General features: G+C 44.5%; 2 long non-coding RNA genes across 2 annotated transcripts in view; both read left to right on the plus strand.

Moving 5' to 3' along the window:
- The window catches only part of LOC132472706 (uncharacterized), a 154,874-nt gene that overhangs the window by 75,748 nt on the left and 67,011 nt on the right, over positions 1–12,115 (plus strand). The window lies entirely within an intron of this gene.
- LOC132473349 (uncharacterized) lies at positions 5,277–8,501 on the plus strand. Its single transcript, XR_009529343.1, has 3 exons — positions 5,277–5,368; positions 5,482–5,777; positions 8,472–8,501. It is a non-coding gene; the product is annotated as an uncharacterized LOC132473349 (long non-coding RNA).

The raw sequence follows: 12,115 nt of genomic DNA on the forward strand, positions 1-12,115 counted from the left end.
CGACACAAGCTCAGGGTGCTCCTCCTACCCCGTTCGTTGTCACCAGACCTGGAATATTGGGGAAACCCCCCTGCCCTTCTCAGGGGTGTTCCCCTGGGCAGAGTGACGTCCTACGTAGTGGTCTTCATGGACGCCTCGTTGACGGGTTGGGGAGGAACGTGCCTCTCTCACTCAGTGGGAGGCGAGTGGCGCACGCCCCCTACATTCCACATAAATGTGCTGAAACTTGTCTGTGAGGAAAGTGCTGTTGCATTTCTTTCACCTGGTACGTGGTCGCCACGTTCTGATCAGGACAGACAGTGTGTCGGCGGCGGCGTACATAAACAAACTGGGGGGAGTGCGCTCCTCTGCTCTCCACCAAAAGGCGGTCGAGCTCTGGCTTTGGGCTCATCAGTATCTCAGTCTGAGGCGCCCAGAACTTCGGGGCGGACCTCATGTCTCGCGGCGGTTACATCCCGACATTGTCAGACTGATCTGGCAGAGGTTGGAGGTGGACCTGTTCGCGTGCAGGGAGAACACACACTGCAGGTGGTGGTTCTCTCTCAACCCTCGGGATCTTCCCCCGTTGGGGGTGGATGCGTTGGGGCACACACCTTAGCCGCGGGTTCTCTTGTATGCGTTTCCTCCGCTCCAGCTGATCCTTCCTTTTCTGGAACGGGTCAGACAGGAGAGATTTTCCCTGATTATAGTGGCTCCGGAGAACCGCTCAGCTCTGTGGTTTCCAGAGCTGGCGGCGCTCTCACGGATGGCGCCGTGGCCGGTACCGTTCAGACCGGATGCGCTTTCACAGGCCCATGGGACGGTGCACCACCCGCCCGATGTATCGGGACAGCTGTTGGTCTGGCTCCTGAGAGGTTGATCCTGCAGGGCAAAGGTTTGCCTGAAACGGTTATCAACACTATCCTGGGTGCTCGTGCACCTTCTACTTCTTCCCTCTATGCGGCGAAGTGGTGCGCTTTCTCTGATTGGTGTGACAGGAACCACGCTGTCCCATCCCATTGCGAGGCGGGAAGCTTGCTTGCATTTCTAAAGCACTTATTGGAGAAGGGTTTGGCTTTTTCCACTATCAAGGTCTATGCGGCAGCTGTTTCGGCTGGCCATGCGGGCTGTGATGGTGGACCGATCTTCAGCCATCCACTGGTCGAGAGGTTCTTGGGTGGGGCTAGACGGGTTAGGCCTGTTTCGCACGTGCTTACACCACGCTGGGATCTCCCCACTGTGTTGCACGGGTTGTCCAGGGACCCTTTCGAGCCTCTGTCTCAGGCCCCTTTGGAGGCCCTGTCCTTTAAAACGGCGCTCTTATTGGCTTTGGTTTCTGCCAAGCGGGCCTGTGAGCTGACCGCTCTGTCTGTCAGCCCGAGCTGCTTGTTGCTTAACGAGGACAGCTCCTTTGCGCTGCTCAGACCTAATCCTGCGTTCTCCCTGAGAACATTAATAGTTCTATCCGTTCGAGAGATATTGTGCTTAAGGCATTTCACCCCCCGCCTCATTCTAGTGAGGCGGAGGCGGAGTTGCATCTCCTGTGCCCGGTGTGGGCGCTGGCTATGTACGTGAAACGCTCGGCCGCGTTCCGCTCCACACAACAGTTGTTTGTGTGTTTGCTTAGCCTACGCTCGGCAGGGCTTAGCGCCACCATTGGGCGTTAAAGCTCACTCGACACGGGGCGTGGCCGCTTCAACGGCTCTACTCGGAGGCGTTCCGGTGGAAGACATTCGCGCGGCTGCGTCTTGGTCTTCCCCCGGCCCCTTTGTTCGTTTTTACATGTGAGACATGTCAAGGCGCTCACTCGACAACTCTGTGTGGGAGTCCGGTGCCCCTTCTACGGCTTAAGAATGAAGGCATGTTCTTTTAAGCGGCATCGCTGAAATTCCTCTCGCCGAATGGCGAGTTGGACTTGACTGCCAGTCTTTCTCTCCCGCCGTTTTACAAAATGGAAAGCGGAGTAGAGAGGTTCCTATTGGCTCGCCGATTGACGAGTTGGTTTTGTCTGCCAGTATGGCACTCCCGCCGTTTTTTTTAAATAAGAAACAGACGAGAGAAGCTCCTTATTGGAGAGTCGAACTCCGTAGCTCCGCCCCCGGTGGTAGCGGACCTAATGGAAACCGTATTACTCTGGTTTTTCCCTTCACTTTTCATGGATTCCATGAAGGACGGATTGGGGCCGGAGTCTTTGCAGACTAACTTTTTTCTCTTCATCATCGCCTTGCTTGATCTAGGAGGAATTAATTTTTATTAAGCTGTTGTGTTTTGCATATCCTCAGCTTTTTTGAGTCTTATGTGCCCTGGTGACTTAAGTTTTTTTGACTGGGGTCCAGCAGGAGTACATTGATTGGGCTCCGCTCGCAGCTTTACCTTAGCCCATAAGGCGAAGCCTAGACGGCGTAGCCTACATGAAATAGAACGATAGTTATGATATAACTCTAGTTCTATGATTGTAGGCGTAGCCGTCTAGTTTCCTACCTGCTGTACCCTCCAAATGCTGAAAGAATAGCGTGGAGGATGGGCGGCGGTTTGCGCCGCCTTATAAACACGGTACCGTGGGTAATGTGGGCGGTGCCCATGTTGATTGGTGCATAGTTGACATTTTTCAGTGCGCGCGAGCACCGCGCACGGGTCAAGCCCATAAGGCGAAGCCTAGACGGCTACGCCTACAATCATAGAACTAGAGTTATAATATAACTATCGTTTGGTCTGGCTTTGCGAGACTACACCAGGTGTGAGTGTGATTAGCCTTACAAGCCGTTTCGAAAATCTGCCCCATATGACATCACTAGTTGGCGTGTCCACCTAGATCTGTGCTTGATAGATGAGCAACGTTTACTTCTGTCCACTGGGTAGGCTGGTAGACTGATCTATCCAGCACAGATCTAGGGGGACACGCCCACTAGATTCTAAAAAACGGCTTGTAAGGCTAATCACAATCACAACTGGTAGTATAATGTCTCCTTTAAATTGAAGCAAGTCTAGAATCTCTTCATTAAAGAAGCACGAATATAACAATTTTTGGTTAGAATTTAAGTCAACACTGGTCATAGAAGGCTTATGTAAGTGTTAATGTGAAATGTACTAACTTGATTGGCAGATAAATATTACATCCTGTGCATGGCAAAACGATATTAATGGCTCCACAACACTAAATGTCAGCATGGAGACCTGTATGCAGTTCTTTACAACTTTACCGTTAAACTTGGTCATTATCAGCTCTATTAAGAAAAGTCTCTTGGTCTGCTTGTTTTCAATAGGCTCCTCTGCCATCCATCCCTCGACGTAATGGGGCTCAATCTGGATACTTGAGACGATGTATGTTTACCTTTTTCACCAGGGCCAAAGTAGGGCCCGACCGATATTGATTTTTGAGTGCCGATGCCGATTATTTTCAGAGGAAAATTACGATTACGATTTAATCGGCCGATTAAAAACAAAACAAAAAAAAGCATATAAAACATAGTTTTTGATACCTTAAATATACTTTAAACACTTTTGACGAATATGTGAATTGAATGCAGAACCTTTGAGTGTTTTAGAATACATTTACAGTCAAAAATTAGTGTAATGTAAAATGTAAAATAAATAACTAACTCCCAATGTGCTGCGCTCGTGAGCAGTGACTAACACGTGCGTGCTGAGCAGTATGGTCTCACCGTTAGAGTCTACAGTATAACAAATTAACATGGCCTGGGACCTAAAGAAAAACAAGCACAACATGCTCAAACAACGCGTCTTGTGTACATTGGTGAGGTGAGCGCGCAGCTGCCTGAGCGAGCGTGCTTTCATGTTGTACGGTAAAATTCAATCTCCTCTTTTTTACTCCAGCCAAAGTTGTTAGTTAGCAAGGCGAGTAGGAGCGCAATCTGCAGGATACTAAGCGCAATAACATTTTAAAAAATAAAATAAAATAAAAAATCTGTTGTAATCTGCGTCTTTTTGGCAGATGTTGATTATTTTCAAAAAGGCTATAATCTGCCGATTAAATCGGCAGGCCGATGAATCGGTCGGGCCCTAGGCCAAAGGTCTACATTATACCCAGAGGAGAAACTTGGACCAGGTTAGCTATTTCCACAGACATTTCCACAGAATGTTCTGAAGACCAAGTGAGAGCTGAAATAACGGCTATCTTCAGTGGAGCATTTGGGTTATCAGAGCACCAGTCACTTCCATTTCAGTTTTTGAGCACCATCAAGGGGTGTAAAAAACTGATGATAGCAAAGGTCACCTCCATTTCCCCTGGGGTGGTAAAGAAGTTGCCTCTGTCCGTTCCAGCACTTGTCTGTTTTTCATGGCAGAAATGGAAGTTCCTGCACAGGTGAGCATGTTATTGAATACATTTGTGTGGTAACTTGGAGAACAAAACCCTAAATGGGTTGCTGCCCATTTATTGAACTCAGAAAGAAATCATAATCATAATCAACCAAGGATGCCCATCTTTGCTTTTTGCCCACACTAGTCCACAGACGTTTGGCCCCTACATTTCCAAAGACCTTGGGCCTTGATCTGTTACTGCACATGGGACAGAACACACCCATAACCTGGTGATCCAGTGATGAGCACACCTGTACTCAAAAAATGAATCATCCCCACATCCTATTCCAACACATACCTCTATCTCCATCTACTAGCTGTTGTATACTCCCCACACTTAGAAAATATGTAATTTTTCAATCAGATAAAATTATCTCTGTCACACTGTAAATATTTCACCTTGTAAATTACTGTTCAAGTTGCCTGTTTTTACATAGGAGTTCACAGCTTTTCTTTTGTGCAGAACTGGTGTGTGGAGCTGTCTGATGACAGGGATTTTGAAAGCCAGGTTGTACAACGAAGGGGAGGTGAGTAAAAAATAAAATAATTAACACCCCTCATTTGTGTGGTAAATCACAATAAATAACAGCCTCTCGAGGTTAATTGCTGATCTGACTTGATTTTTGTGATGAATTGGGGACTTATTGCATTATTGGACTTATTGAAACAAGTGTTGTTGAGGTTATTATAAAGAGTTACTGAGTAGATTCTCTTTATGTAGTAACTCAGTGATGCACCGTCCAGAGCCCAGAGGGAACACTGAGAGAGGCAAGAGAGGGTGGAAGCCAGTGCTCCATCTGACGATGGGATGGACCTACAGGGACAGCGAGGGCCAAATGAAGCTATGAATCACTTAGTTTGCAGATATCATGTACAGTTATATGTATTAACTTAAGGTTTTCTCATGTAATATTTGTTACATTTTATGTTGGTCCATTTTGTTAGGGTATCCTCTTTTATCCTTGTTTCTAATTAACAGTCCCATTGATATTGAAAAAGATGAAGCCATTGAGGAGGCCATCAGACGCAGTCTTTTAGAAGAGTCTGTGCAGTCCTTACAGGATTCAAGGTAAACTTGCTTAGCTCATTTTTAACTTTGACTGTTGGACCAGTCAAAATAAGACACAGTCAGTGTGGCTTTCATGTGTGTTGGTAATAATAATTATCCTTGTTGTTCTGAAGGTTCGCAGAAAGTTTGAGCAAAGAAGAAATTACAGGAATTGTGAAAGCTCACAGTGAGAGGGTTGTCACAGAAGCATACAGATACAGACCGATCTACATCAGCCGAGGGAATGTGTGGACAACTGCCCTCCGACAGTTTAGTAGACGGAAATTCCCTGAGAGCACCGATCTGCTGTATGTCACCTTTGCCAGTGACGAAGGCACCAACGAAGATGGAGAAGACCTCGGAGGGCCAAGGCGAGAATTCTTCCATCTGCTTGTGAAAGCCATCTTCAAAGAGAGTGGAGCATTTGAAGGTAATCTTTTTTTTTTGCTGTGCTGTGGTGTTAAAATAGTTTTTAACATAAATTATTGTGGGCTGCATAGTAATTGCAAGGGTGAGGCATGTCTGTCATATTACATGACATCCTGAGATTACCGGCTTTCAGAAAATATATGGCTTGTATGGCTGAACCAGTTTCACTTTCATGATTCAGACCAAAATGTACTGACTGTACCGATTTCCACCTAGATCCACAGAATTCCATTAATTTCATAGGACATACACTTTGAACACAACCTGTATGTTTCCAGAAGGTTGTTGACTGGGTTGTCCACCCAGATCGTGATCCTCAGACATCGTAGATTTCCTTTTTGTACCCCTTTGCCCCCTGGGATAAAAAATAGGTGCTAAAGACCAATAACAAATAATAAGTTTGGCTAAAGTTTGGTCCTTGACTTCTCACCTCAAGATATCTGAATGAAAATGGGTTCTATGGGAACTCAAAAACTTAAAACCCAACCAGGGCTCCAGACTAACTTTTTCCTTGGGTGCACTGGTGCGCCTAAATTTTGAATTTGGGTGCACCAGCACGTATTTATGGTGCACCCAAGTGCACATAAATAGGGGGGGGGGGTTGGACCGTGCCTGCCTTGCGTTGAGTTGTTGACGGGAGGGGGGGGAGGGGGGGTTGGATCATGCATGCCTTGCGCTGAGTTGTTGGGGGGGGGGGGGGGGCAACCCGGGCAGCTGCACCGGTTGCACAGTCGATATTTACGCCATTGATTAATAATATCTTGACCATTAAATAAATGCCGAATCTGTATCTCTCATAAAGAATATCGTCAGACAATGCCAAGGGATCGGTTCTGTCCCGAAAAACCCTCTGTCTCCGGAGAGACGCCTGTACGATAAGTGCGTCGAGGTCCATGGGAACACCCACAAATGGTGACGCCATTATCGGAGGAGGGGCTAGGAAGCTGCGCACGCCGATATAAGTAGCCGATCTCCGGGTAGACTCGCTGAAAAGCTGCTCCCGACCAGGTTTGGTTGCGAGCGTAAGTCACCATGGTGATACATATAGCGACGCTTAAAGAGATCGACTTTCATGGTACAGCTAACCCAGGCTTTCAGCTCAACGTACCTCGCTAACCCTCTAATCGAGCTTCGTAGTACAGGCCCCTGGATAGGGATGGGAATCGAGAACCGGTTCTTGTTCAGAACCGGTTCCGAGTCAACCGATTCCTTGGAATCGTTAGCAAGCCTGCTTAACGATTCCGCTTATCGGTTCCGGTCGCGGCAAATGCGTCGTGACGTCACGCACACGCTGCTTTGATTTGGTTCAGAACGCAGCAAACATGTCGCCGCCGAGGAAGAATCGCATTGTGCGTTCACACCAAACGCGACGGGGCGACAAGATCCCATACAAAGTGAACGTAGAGACGCGTATAAGGGCGAGTTTTTCGCGGGAGAAAACCGGCGACAAGTTTTTGTCGTGATGACAGCCAATCAGCGTTCAACAGCGTGATAACTGAGTGACATGTGTAACGTAACAGCCAATCAGCGTTCAGCCGTCAAACTCAGTGCAGTGCAGTCCGGGTGAACCGCGGAATGGAGGAGAAAGTGATTGTTGCAGTTTGCGACTCCCGGAGCTCTATATATAATAGTATATAATATATTATATACTATATTATAATTGTATATATAATATCACGGCCAACAGCTCTGTCCCCTCCGGATGGCCGTAGCGTGGGGAGCTCTCATTAGGGATTGGGCTTCTCGGGGTTTGTTTACCGGCATTGCTATGGTTTCCGGTCTTGTGTGTTCCAACGGTTTATTAGGTAGGCCCATCTAATACATCTCTGTCTAATCAATGCTTCATTTTGTTTATGTCAGTTTAATTTTGTTACAAGTTGAATGCAAATGAGCACTGTTAGAATTCCAAAAGGCACAAGCTCTTACTTGGCTGTTTTCAGTCTGTGTTTAGTTGTATGGCACATAATGATGGCATTTGGGCTTAAAAAGCTAAACATATATTTTTTCGTCTAGACCAATTGATTTGAAAATGTACAATTTCCTAATACTAGAAGCACTTCTGATCAGATATTAAAGAGATGTAATGCAAACAAACACATTTATACTTATTTTCTCACCCAATGAGAATCGATAAGAGAATCGATAAGGAATCGGATCGATAAGCAGAATCGGAATCAGAATCGGAATCGTGAAATTCTTATCAATTCCCATCCCTACCCCTGGATTGGGCTTCGCGGGTTTGTTTCCCGGCGTTTCTATTGTTACCGGTCTTGCGTGTTCCAACGGTTTATTAGGTGTCTAATCAATACTTCATTCACTGCCTCTTCCGTGGTTATTACAATATTATGAATGGACTGCTCTGTAAAAAAATAAATAATAATAATTATACCAGATACATTTTCAGTCGCACCGGTGCGCCCAAATAAAATATTTGGTCGCACTACCCCGAATTCTAGGCGCATGTGCGCCCAAATTAGGCGCACTCTGGAGCCCTGCCAACACATCTTCAATAAACCTTGTAACATGTAACTTTATGCCAATCCCTTGCACTTTTTGCATGCTGTATAAATGTTCTATTCGATATACAGTATTTCTGTTATAGGTTAATGGTATTCAGATTATTGTATGATATCTTGAGTGACTCTATTTGTCTTTACTGTATAAACACAATTGTTTTTTTGTCCTTTTATCCTAGAGTCTCTAAATGGCTTCACTCCAAGAATGATGGTGTGCTGTCATTGTGGTTTGTACTTGAGTACAAACTCTCTGGAGTGGTCAGAGAGAGTCGTGTGTGTGTGTTAGGGCATTGACTTTTGCCCAAAAATCATATTCGAAGTTTGTTTGTTTATTAATATTAATATTCGAATATATTCAAATATTTATTAATAATATTTTGACCATTAAATGCCTTCAGTAAGACTTGGGCTGAATCCCAATACTTAGTACATACTATTTCTGTTCAGTGTCTACTGAACAGAAGCGTTCTACGCATAGCTGAAGACCGTACTACACTGTCAAGTGTAGTACGGTCTACAGCTATGCGTAGAACGCTTCTGAACGCTTCCGAACACTGCCGAAACTCCACCGGATGTTTGGAGATGACGTATCTCCCCTCAGATGCCGGCAAAACTACCTTGATAAGTTACCTGTTTTCCGTCTTGTCATCGTTGCTATAAAATTAAAAATGTCTCTCGCCGCTTTCTACGACGTCTTTCTAAGCCGCTGTTGGTAGTGTCGGGTCAGCCATCACTTCTTCGTTCGTTACCAGACTCCGGTTGCTTTGTGGGATAGCGTAGTGACCTACCGTTGCGGTAGTTCACTGTGGCGGTAGTACCAATGGGTAGTACGCATTCTTTAACGTTTTCCGTACTACACAATGCGTACTGAGCATTCGGACGCGCTATATTTGTGGCGTACTACAAAATGCATACTATTAAGTATGAGTATTACCGTGGTGAAGTTGGTTTGAAGTTGGATATTCGACAGATATTCGGCCATTCATTTCCTATGGGGAAATTGCTTTTTGCTCAATAGCTTCCGAGTTATAGGACCCAGTGGCCCCAGACCAATGTTGACCTGTCCTACTATGTGGTACTAACAACACACACCTCACTAAAAATTAATATTTGGCTCCTCCTATTTTATTTAAATATTTTAAGAATCCCATTCATTTCCTATGGGAAATTGCTTTTTGCTCAATAGCTTCCGAGTTATAGGACCCAGTGGCCCCAGACCAATGTTGACCTGTCCTACTATGTGGTACTAACAACACACACCTCACTAAAAATTAATATTTGGCTCCTCCTATTTTATTTAAATATTTTAAGAATCCCATTAATTTCCTATGGGAAATTGCTTTTTGCTCAATAGCTTCCGAGTTATAGGACCCAGTGGCCCCAGACCAATGTTGACCTGTCCTACTATGTGGTACTAACAACACACACCTCACTAAAAATTAATATTTGGCTCCTCCTATTTTATTTAAATATTTTAAGAATCCCATTCATTTCCTATGGGAAATTGCTTTTTGCTCAATAGCTTCCGAGTTATAGGACCCAGTGGCCCCAGACCAATGTTGACCTGTCCTACTATGTGGTACTAACAACACACACCTCACTAAAAATTAATATTTGGCTCCTCCTATTTTATTTAAATATTTTAAGAATCCCATTAATTTCCTATGGGAAATTGCTTTTTGCTCAATAGCTTCCGAGTTATAGGACCCAGTGGCCCCAGACCAATGTTGACCTGTCCTACTATGTGGTACTAACAACACACACCTCACTAAAAATTAATATTTGGCTCCTCCTATTTTATTTAAATATTTTAAGAATCCCATTCATTTCCTATGGGAAATTGCTTTTTGCTCAATAGCTTCCGAGTTATAGGACCCAGTGGCCCCAGACCAATGTTGACCTGTCCTACTATGTGGTACTAACAACACACACCTCACTAAAAATTAATATTTGGCTCCTCCTATTTTATTTAAATATTTTAAGAATCCCATTAATTTCCTATGGGAAATTGCTTTTTGCTCAATAGCTTCCGAGTTATAGGACCCAGTGGCCCCAGACCAATGTTGACCTGTCCTACTATGTGGTACTAACAACACACACCTCACTAAAAAATTATATTTGGCTCCTCCTATTTTATTTAAATATTTTAAGAATCCCATTCATTTCCTATGGGACATTGCTTTTTGCTCAATAGCTTCCGAGTTATAGGACCCAGTGGCCCCAGACCAATGTTGACCTGTCCTACCATGTGGTACTAACAACACACACCTCACTAAAAATTAATATTTGGCTCCTCCTATTTTATTTAAATATTTTAAGAATCCCATTAATTTCCTATGGGAAATTGCTTTTTGCTCAATAGCTTCCGAGTTATAGGACCCAGTGGCCCCAGACCAATGTTGACCTGTCCTACTATGTGGTACTAACAACACACACCTCACTAAAAATTAATATTTTGCACCTCCTATTTTATTTAAATATTTTAAGAATCCCATTAATTTCCTATGGGAAATTGCTTTTTGCTCAATACCTTCCGAGTTATGGGACCCAGAGGCCCCAGACCAATTTAGACCTGTTCTACTATATGGTAATAACAACACACACCTCACTAAAAATAAATATTTTGCACCTCCTATTTTATATGAATTTTTTAAAAATCCCATTCATTTCCTATGGAAAACCAACACAGTCTCACTCCGAGAACGTCAAATACCGACTGTTGGCAAACGCACTTTAGCTTCGGTGACTGACGGGAAAGGTACCCTTGCCGTCGGTCGGTGACGGGAAAGGTACCCTTCGGCGTCTTCTGCCGACGGCATGGGGGGTGCCCACTACGTCTCTAATATACGCTGTGAGCATCTTTCCGATTGGATAGTTTTTAGGATATCTTTCTGTGAAAATGGCGGACATACTTTTTATTCTGGGTGGAAAATATGATATTTTAGCATAGTTACACCACTAAAAGTGTTTATGTAAACATTTTTAGCGAGAAATGTGCATTTTACTTTCATAATCGTCGTTCGGCGAATGTGAAGGATGTTTGGTTTGATAGTTATGACGAACAATATTTCATTAGTCTCCACATAATTATAATAACATGGTTGATATGATGTTACTGAAACCAGCAGCTCGCATGTTCGTGTCAAAAAGCACAATTTTCAAACTCATGCATATCAATTGGAAGTATTTGTCGTGATTTGTCACTAAGCACGACTTCCATCTAAGGTTCTGTCCGGGAGCGTTCTCCCTATTGTCCCTTAAGGAGCTCCGTACAGAACATTTATTGTTAAAAATTGTCTGTGATAACTAAGAATATGACAGCTTTTGGCCACCCGTTTCTACTTAAAATTGTCTGTGATAATCAACCCAGTCTCACCAATATGCGTACAGATCGCACGGTTTGACACTTTCAAAATGCGTGCAGTACATACGCCAAATGACCATTTCGCGTGCATATGATACGCAAAACCCAGCATTAACTACTGTGGAGGGCGGATACGTCCATTTCGCGTGCCTATACACGAAACCCAGCATTAACTGAATGGGAAATGCAATATTTTAGGACAGATTCACCATTAAACGTGTTTCTAATGACATTTCTAGCAAGAAATGCACATTTTCCTTGAATAATCTTCAGTCAGTGAATGTGTATGATCTTCACTGACTGGTGGAGAATGGGTCAGGCCTACTTAGGCCCCAGCACCCCCCCCCCCACACCCACCCACCCACCAGCAACATCCACTACTAACACCGCCCCCATCCCATCCGCCCAGGACGCTTCGCTCTCCCACTGGTCCCACAGGCTTCAAACTCCAACACGCCC

This window comes from Gadus macrocephalus, chromosome 15 (assembly GCF_031168955.1).
Source record: "Gadus macrocephalus chromosome 15, ASM3116895v1".
In the NCBI taxonomy this organism is placed as follows: Eukaryota; Metazoa; Chordata; class Actinopteri; order Gadiformes; family Gadidae; genus Gadus; species Gadus macrocephalus.